Source organism: Vombatus ursinus, unplaced genomic scaffold (assembly GCF_900497805.2).
Source record: "Vombatus ursinus unplaced genomic scaffold, bare-nosed wombat genome assembly UNPS02014926.1, whole genome shotgun sequence".
Lineage (NCBI taxonomy): Eukaryota > Metazoa > Chordata > Mammalia > Diprotodontia > Vombatidae > Vombatus > Vombatus ursinus.
The window spans coordinates 811,826-821,466 of record NW_020954704.1 but is presented as its reverse complement, the minus strand read 5'-3'; the positions used below and the strand labels follow the sequence as shown (position 1 = coordinate 821,466).

Here is a 9,641-nt window from a genome sequence, read left to right as displayed (position 1 = left end):
TGTAGAAATTATTACATATTATTATATTACATATTCATCTGTAACTTTTATAATATTGTTTAATATATGATCATACTATATTTTATTATATAAATTAATAGATGCTTGATGAATGAATGCATTAATGAAAACGCCTCGCTCAAGACCCATAGGGAGTCCTCTTGTATTAGAATCAGAGCCTGTAGCTTCTCTTTGTCGGGCTATATAAACAAACAATGGTTCCGAACCCCAAGGTTGATGCCTTTTTTGTCCCCTTTCACTTCTTTCTGTTCTGGATTTAGATATTTTGTTGGTGAGAAGAGGGTACGTGAACTCTTTCAAAACAATTGAATCTATCGAACTTAACTGGATGGAGTCACAGAATCACTGGCGGAGGGGATAGGGCCTCCAAGTCGTCTTGTACAACAGCCCCCTTGTTTCACATCACCTGAGGTATGAGCACCGGTGCACTCAGCTGGGGGTGGGGAGAGAAAGGGTCGCTTTCCCCTTCTATCCCACCACCTTTCAAGGGCTCGTGGCCCAGAGAAACGGGCTTGGAGTTTTGGTCTGTTTCGTTTGTCCTTGTTAGCTCCAGGAGGAGGGAGTGGAGTCCCTGTGCTGGGAGCTCAAGTTGTAGTGACTTTAGAGCCACAATCCCAGGCTGGATGTTGCTTCCAACCCAGCAGGGAAACTGTGAGAAGCCTGGGTGAGGAGATAAAAAGCCAGGGAGGGGGGCTTTGAATTTGGAATTTGGTGGGACTGATGCTATATGGGAACTGAGCTAAAATGTGAACCTAATCTCTTAATTGAACTGGTGTAGGGTGGATTATGCCCCTCCCCCAGGTGTGTATGTGTGTGGGGGTAGAGGTAGAGAGAGTATTTGTATGTTTGTTCTCGCTATTTCTTTGAAGTAACTATTCCTTTGTAAAAGTTAGTCTGTTAAGTGGTTAAATCAAAGTTGAATGTTAGAGAACCACTAAAGTTGGGGGAACTCAATCAGTGGGGGTTTGAGCCAGTAGCAGAGACAGAGACACCCTAATCCCCATAAGCATACTGGAGAACCCTGAGGGAGGGCTGAAATGTAACACTTGGTTCTCAGGCAGTGGGGGTCAGAGTACACAGGGCTATACGCTGATGAGGAATCTAATCCTCAGAATGATGAAATGCCTTGCCTAGGATCATACTGGCAAGTATTAATTATTAATACTTATTATTAATAATGTTATTAATAATAACTGGCACTGACATTATATTTTAAAGTTTGTAAAGAGCCTCACATGTAATATCTCATTTGAGGCTCACAACAACCACATTAGGTAGTATTATTTTCCTCATTTTGTAGATGAGGAAACTAAGGTCACATTGATAGCAAGTACTGAAGGTGAACTTTGAACATAGGGGCATTCTGATTCTAAGTTTGACACTATCCACTATACCAGTCTAAGATGGGTGGGAGAAATTGAATTTGGTCTCTGGAGGTCACTGATGTCCTTTGAATTCTGACAAAGAAATGATAGAAATCTGTCTTGTTCTCTTCTTTTTGTTTTGTTTTGTTTTGTTGTTGCTTTTTTGTTTGTTTTTGCTTTTAAAAAATTAACTTTTTTATTACCATTAACTTGACAAGCATTAGCAAACGCGAACATGTCCCTAAACAAAGAAGAACAGAAAAGAAGGAAAAGAAACTGTGAATCTCACTAAGTATAGCTTGGGGGTTCTTGTTTGTTTTTTTAACATACCAAATTTATCATGGCAGTCTCAACACTGCCCTGTTTTTCTGTAACCCCTGCTGAACTTTCTTTTCTTTTGGTTTTTAAATGACTCATTGACACTTTTCTTTCTTTTCTTCCTTATTTTATTATAATATTTCTCTATTCCACTCCAACTCTTCCCTTTAAAAAAAAAAAACTCACTTGTAACCATTTGGTCAAACAAAACACATTGGCCATGTCTGAAAATATTAGTCTAATTATGTTCCTCTATTCTATCACTTCTCTGCGAAGAGGTAGGAGTAGCATGATTAAACAGTGATTCTCTGGATTGGTCATTGCATTGATCATAGTGTACATCTTTCATAGTTTTCCTTTATAGTATTGTAGTTATTGTATAAGTTATTCTCCTGGTTCTGCTTAATTCCTTCTTGTAAGCTCATACAGTTTGTCTTCCCCAAGCTTCTGTGAATCTGTCCTTTTGGCATTCTACCATAATTCATTTATGGTCATTCATAATTAACTAATTTATTCATTATTCATCTAGCCCAGGGGTAGGGAACCTGTGCCCTCAAGACCACATGTGGCCCTCTAGATCCTCAAGTTCAGCCCTTTGACTGAATACAAACTTAAAAGTTTCCCCATCCCTGATCTAGCCATTCCCCAATTGATGAGTACATACTTTATTTATTTCTAGTTCTTTGCTGTGACAAAAAGTGCTTCTATACTTAATTTTGTGCAGATGGATCCTCTTTCTTTGATCTCTTTGGTGAATAAGCCTAGTATTGGTATTGTTGGGTGAAAGGGTATGTACAGTTTAATGACTTTTTTTTTTAGTGTAGTTCCAAGTAGTTCCAAATTGCTTTCCAGAAATGGTTATACCACTTTACAACTCTACTTACAATCCACCACTGTGCGTACACTAGTGTGCCTGTCCTCTTAAAACCTCTCCAATAATTGTTGTTTTCCTTTTTTTGTCATCTTTTCCAATTTGATGGGTTTGAGGTGGAACCAAAGGGCTGTTTTGCATTTTCTCATTATTGTTTTAATGTATTTAAAAATATGATCATTAATAGCTTGTCTTTCTTCTTTTGAGAATCATCTGATCATATCTTTTGACCATTATCTATTAGAGAATGGCTCTTGTTCTTCTATATTTGGATCAATTCCCCATCTTTACCATGGAAATTTGCTACAAAGATTTCTCCCAGGTAATGGTTTCCCTTCTAATTTTTTTTTAAAACAACCCCAACCACCTTTATTGTTACTACTTTTACCAGAGAGTCAGACAAATGAGCTGATCCCAGGCTTGGGGCACCTCCAGGATGCCCTCTACGTAGTCTTCATGGGTGAGTTCAGCCTTGAACTGCGCCTTATTGAAGTCGTTGGTGCAGCAAGACAGATCCTCATGGTTCACATTGAGACTCACATTTATCTTTCGGGAATGGATCGGCATGTTCCTGGCTCTGGCTTCCTCACTGGGCAATGAGAACTCAATCTTGGGGTCCAGATGAGCAGAGCACAGCAAGGCAAGGTCTGGTTTGTGGGAGCAATCCCCTTGATTTGGGTGTTAGGCTGAAATTCATCTGGCTGTTTCAGGAGTTCCAGCATAGTCCTCTGAACTTCTCAATCCCCTGCCCTCTCACTGTCAAAGCCCTTGGTTCCAATGGCATCCAATTCATCAGTGAAGATAATGGAAGGAGCTTTCACTTTGGCCAATGCAAAGGTATGTCGGACAAGCTTTGCTCCATCCCAATGAACATCTGTACCAACTGGGGTCCAGCCAATTTCAGGAAGGTGGCCTTGGTCTGGGCAGCACATGCATGGGCGAGCAGGGTTTTTCCAGTACCTGGGGGTCCATACATCAATACTCCTTTGGAGGCTGGATCCTCAAATTCTCAAATTTCTCTTATAGTTCATTGGCAGTACAATAGCCTCTACTAGCTCCTGGATTTGTTTGTCCAGTCCTCCAATGTCGCTGTACTGCTCTGTGGGCCTCTCATCTACCTCCATGGCCTTCACTCAGGAATCATGCTCAGTGGGCAGGGTCTCCAGGATCAGGTGGGAGTCTTTATTTACACTTATAAGGTCTCAGGTTTCAACTTTTCAGCATCAGCCAAACCAGTCACTGGCAGGAAATAGGTCTGTCGAGTAGAGGTTTTGTTCACAGCACATTTGCCCTTTCTCTGGGAATTAAGGTCAATGTTTGCACCATCTTCTTCTTGGTCATTGGGGTCAACATCTAGCAGCTCGATGATGTTGGAGACCAGGTGGGGCAGTCTTGTTCACTTTAATCTTTTCATTCTTCTCTTTGATCTTGTCCTTCATAGCCTGTAGTTTGTGTGTCACACTTAACACTTCTCTTTTCATGATCTTGATCTCACTGTCCAACAGATGAGTCCATTGAATAATCTCCTCTGTGGACATTTTGAGCACTTCCTCCTCAATTACATCTTGCTTGGCCTTGTCCCACACAGAGGCCATCTTCTCCTGCTGAGGCACTGGCCTCGGCCTTGGGGAGGTGGCCACATGTGGGGATAAATGCCCAGAGCCCAGCGCCAGCTAAGCCAGCCTCCTGCCCCCGACCCGGGCAGCCTCGGCTGCCTCCTCTAATAAACTGACGCTCTGGGCAGAGGGCTGTGGCAAATCTATGGAACGTTTGGGGGACTCTTTTCTAATTTTTAACTGCATTGATTTGTTTTTACAAATTTTTTCAACTTTAAATAATCAAAATTGTCTGTTTTATCTCCTGTGATCCTTGACCATAGCTGTGAAAGATACCTCTTCCCCGTTCCTCTAACTTGTTATGATGTGACCTTTTATATGGAGGTCATATCCACTTGGAGCTTATTGTGGTATATGTTGTGAGTCATTGGCCTAAACCAAATTTGTTCCAGACTGCTTTTTAGTTTGCCCAACAGTTTTTATTGACTAAATGAACCCTTACATTAGTAGTTGGAGTACTTGAATTATCAAATATTATACCAATATGTTCAACATTTTCTGGGTCATATGTACCTAATGTGTTCTATTGACCAACTTTTCTATTTTTCAAAAAGCACTAAAACTGAAGTTGAGGGGACAAATTTCTAACTCAAAAAATATCTTGTCCTATGTCCAGAGAGCTTCCTAAATTATACTACTTAAAATAGATAGAATGACTTCCATATTATTTTGTACAGTATAGTTTGAAATACAACACAGCTAGGCAAGGGGGCCTTCTCAGTTTAAAAATTATTTTCCTTGAGATTCTTGATGTTTTATTTCTCAAGGTGAATTTTACTTTGTTTTCTAGTTCTATAAAGTAACTCTTTGGTAGTTTCATGTGGCCCTGAAACTGTAAACTATTTTAGGTGGCATTGTCACATTTATGGTATCAATCTAGTCCAACCATAAACAATATCTCTCCAATTATTTAGATCTATTTTTATTTATGTAAAGAGTATTTTTGTTGTATTCATATAATTTCTGTTGTGAGTGTTGGTAGCTAGACTTTTGGATATTATTAAATATTTAATATTTAGTACATTCTGGAGTTGTTTTAAATGGAATTTCTTTTTCTTTTGTGTTTTGCTGGTAATATGCATAATAGCTAATGATTTTTGTGTGCTTATTTCATATCCAGCCCCTTTGCTAAAGTTATTAATTGTTTCAATTAATTTTAATTGATTCTCTAGGGCTCTTAGTAAACAATCATGTCATCTGTAAATAATAATAACAACAATAATAATAATTTTGTTTCCTCTTTGGCTATGCTTACGTTCTCATTCCTTTTTTTGTCTTGTTGCTATAATTAGCCTTTCTAGAATTAACCAAATAACTGGAGACAATGGACATTCTTCTTTAGATAATATTCACCTTATTAAGAAATCATCCATTTATCCCTATACCATCTAGGCCTCTGAAGAAGTGGGCTCAGGTTTAATGTAGTCTTTCATCCTAGCTTTGGTCCTACCAAGTCCACATAGAAATGTGCCATCTCTTCCAGATGAGTCCTCATATCAGCTACTGCTGGGCTAGGCCCCAGAGGTCACTCCTCTGTCCCCAAGGCATTGATGCCACAAAACCTGACATGACCTTGATAACATGGACTTCTGGATCTCCAATGGTTTGTTCTCCTGACCTTTCAAAACTCAAAACGTGGTATCCGCTTGATTGATCTCCTTTAACCAAAACAAAAGAACGGCCATTTTGATGGCCTCAGATGCCCGTTTTCACGGCTTCTTTCGGGAGACCCATTTTCGTGGCCTTGGATGGGGAGAAGGCATGGGGCCTCTCCACCCAGCATTGTCTTTCACTAGGTGCCGTCTAGAAGGAAGAAGTTAGCCAAAAAGAAGTCAAAACAAGAAACGAACCTAGCACAACCAAAACCATTTGAATGTCCTTCCTTTTCCTCCCCCCGCTCCCCCACAACCCATTCTGGCTTTGCATTGGCAGCCTATTAAAAGGCTCCTCCTATTAAACACCTGGTTAGCAGACCAGAACCAGTTGTAGAAGGTCTCTCTGAGGCACTTTCATTACATGTTTTCATGACTCTCCTGGAAGTAGACTTCCTAGCCTCTTCCACATAGGGAAGTTGCCATCTGGGTAACTGGACGGATGGTAGTGCCCTGATTCCTTGGCTTCAGTTTCCTTATCTGTAAAATTAAGGATTTTGGACCAGATGTCCTCTGAGGTCCCTTCCAACTCTAAATCTATGATCCTAGGATCTAGCCCAACCCCCTCATTTTATAATGTCTATACTTCTCAGTCTCTACACCATCCAAGCCAATTTGCTAGTCCTTACCTCCCTATTCCCATCCCATTTTACAGATGAGGAAACTGAGGCCAAAAGGAGGGAAGTACCTTACCCAGTCCTCTCTTTATATTCTAATAGGAGAGTACTTTGTGTGTGAAAACACGTATGTTATAAGGCAGGAGGCAAAGGGGGGCTCGAGGGGAATTGGAGGGAAAAGAATGATCATTTTCAGCTGGGGGAATCAGGAAAGGCTTCATAGACCATGAACTTCTTGAGAACAGGGACTGGTTTTTTTTCCTCCATTCTTTCTTTGTATCCCCAGGTCTTGGTACACAGTAGGTGTGAAATAAATGCTAGGCGACTAACTGAATTGTAACAGAAATGAAGGCTGGTGAGATCTGAATTGCTCAGCCTTGGAGTAGCCTGAGACGACAGTCTTGAAGCCCAACCTTTGGGAAACCACTATTAAAGGCGAAGGAGTCAGCAAAGGAATATATATAGTATAGGGGAATATAAGGGGGAAAAGACTGAACAACCAAAGATAAGTAAGGAAAAGATGAAGACAGAATATTCTGCCTGTGAGGAACAACTTGCACAAATGTTCAAAGGCAAAAGGAAGCAGAATAAAATCAGGAAATAATAGCCTAGTCTGGTTGAAATGCAGAGGGCATTAAAGAGAGTTGTTGTTCAGTCATTTTAGTTGTGTCTGACTTTTCGTGACCTTATTTGGAGTTTTCTTGGCAAAGACACTGGAGAGGTTTGCCATTTCCTTTTCCAGCTCATTTTACAGATGAGGAAACTAAGGCAGACAGTATTAAGTGACTTGGCCTGGGTCACACAGCTAGGAAATATGAGGTCAGATTTGAACTCAGAAAGCTGAGTCTTTCTGATACCAGGCCCACTCTCTATCCACTGAATCACCTAACAGCCCCATTAAAGGGAGTAGTATGTATTAAGACTGGAAAGGTTGATTGGAGCTCAATTGTGAAGGACCTTGAATGCCGGGTCAAGAGTTTGTGCTTTTTTCCTATAACCCAAAGGTAACCACTGTCACTTCTTGAGAGGGGGGAGTAAGATGGTCATGCCCTTAGGAAGATTATTTTGAAAGCTTCATGAAGGATGAGCTAGAGAGGGGAGAGACTTGTAGACCAGTTAAGAAGTCCTTAATTAGTGTAGGTAAGAAACAAGGAGGACTTGAACAAGAATAGTGGCCATGTAAGTAGAAAGTAGGGAATAGATATGAGAGATATTGTAGAGTAGAATTAATCTTTGGAATCTAAGTGGAGGCAAATCTAAAAGGAGGCAAATTTGTACCTCAAGATGACTACAAATCTCAAGCTTGGGTGCCTGGGAGGATGGCAATACCAACAGCAGACTAGCCCACTGGACTTTTTTTGTTTCAGTAATAGTTAAGCCCAAAGCCTGAAATGATTCTATCCTGGGAGTAAAATACATGTGCTTTACTTGACCCAAATCCCCCTAGTCCCTCACATATTCCCACTCCCTCCCTCCTCTCATATGGCATTTGCATGTTAGAAGCATAGAATTCACAGTGGCCCCATTCCCTATGAGGCTTCCTTGGGAAGAGAAGCCCTTTGTGCTGAACTCTAGAAAGGGAAAGGATGCTTGGGGGATGGGTGGAAGGGGGGGGAGCTGGCAAGAGCCTCCAGAGAAAAGAGAGAGAGGAGACTTAGATCTCAGCTTGAAGGAGGATAGGATAAAACAGAAAACAAACTATGAGAGGAAGGATGAGGGAGAGGGCATGTGGAACAGGGTGACCCTTATAAGTTAGACCCTTCAACTCTGAGTGAACTCCTAAATCCAAAATCATTTTGGTAGGGTAGGCTGTAGGGTAGAGTGTACTTTTTTTTTCTCTCTCTCTCCCACTCTGGTTTTTCCTTTCCCTCTGGTTGTCTTCCTTACTGAAAGGAAGAAAAACATAATGGATCTTGTCTGAGAGCAGCTCAGGAAGAGAGTTGGCAGAAGCCTAGCTGGGAGGCTGTCTTTTCCTGTTTCTGGTAGAGATTTTATAAATATTCAGGGAGTCTGATTTGAGACTAGTTTGAGGGGGTGGGGAGGGAAGGAGAGCGGCAAAGGGGTACAATCACTCAGCCCACAGGGGCTCTCAGGCTTCTCTGAGGCCTGCTTTTCATTAGCATCACCCAGCAACCAGCTCATCTGCTGCAAATCTCATCACGCCCCTGCAAAGCATCTCGGGCATGTTAATCTTTTCATTTAACAGCAAATCTGCTGTAATCTGTCTTCCTCCCTAAGGCACCCACACCAAACCCCTCCCAAACCTTTCAAAAAAAAAGAAGACTTAAAAAAATACAGTGGAACTTTGCTTATGATATCAGTGTCAAGGGAAAAGACTGTTAGCTTAGGACAGCCCTGTTCCATGTTCTGTTTCAGGGGATATGATTTGATCTGTGGTCCATTCAAATCTGTAGGATAATGAACCAGGGTATAAGAGGGTTTGACTGGAGTAATAAGCCAGTCCCAGTCTCACAGATATCCCTCTGATTTGCACATATAGTCATTCTTCCCCTTTCCCCATCTCAATTAGCCTTTTACCAAAACAAATTTTCCCGGATGCATTCCTATGAATGACCAGGGTCTGTCCATTTGTGCTAATAAATTACAGCTGCCCATTAAAGTGGAACTTGATTGTGTGTGTGTGTGTGTGTGTGTGTGTGTGTGTGTGTGTGTGTGTGTGTGTGTTATGGATAATGACACAGATGCAGTGGGGGAGATGGGCTAAAGACGTGTGTAGATTCAGGGATATACTGTGAACTTCTGAAGGCATTGATTGGGCCAAAGCCAAAGTAATTCCTGCAGAATCCCTCCTGTGAGATAAGAGCCAGTGTTTACTTAGCAGTAGGAGGCCTTCATTTGATCCAATGTATTTTAAAGTTATATGCTTTACATTTGTTCTCTCATGTTCCTCATCCCAGGTATAGCTTGCCACAAAAGCAAATGATGCTGGGAAGAGACTACAGTTAGTTAGTGAGTACAGAGTATTAGGACTTTGGAGTTCTGTTTTCTATTGGTTCCAACCTATATCATCTTGCAGGACTAATTTGTCTCTTTCATTCCCTTCTCCTGTAGACTGAAGATTGCTCCTGCCTTTCTTAAGGAGCTTCACTTAATAACCTTGAATGAGCCGAGGAAAAATGCAATGTCCATTTCTCTGACTGAGTTACTAGTCAGTTGAATTT

At 41.2% G+C, this 9,641-nt stretch overlaps 1 pseudogene; it reads right to left on the bottom strand.

The window, feature by feature from the left end:
• Positions 1-2,958: 2,958 nt before the first annotated feature.
• Positions 2,959-4,184, bottom strand: LOC114029340 (annotated as a pseudogene).
• Positions 4,185-9,641: the final 5,457 nt, after the last annotated feature.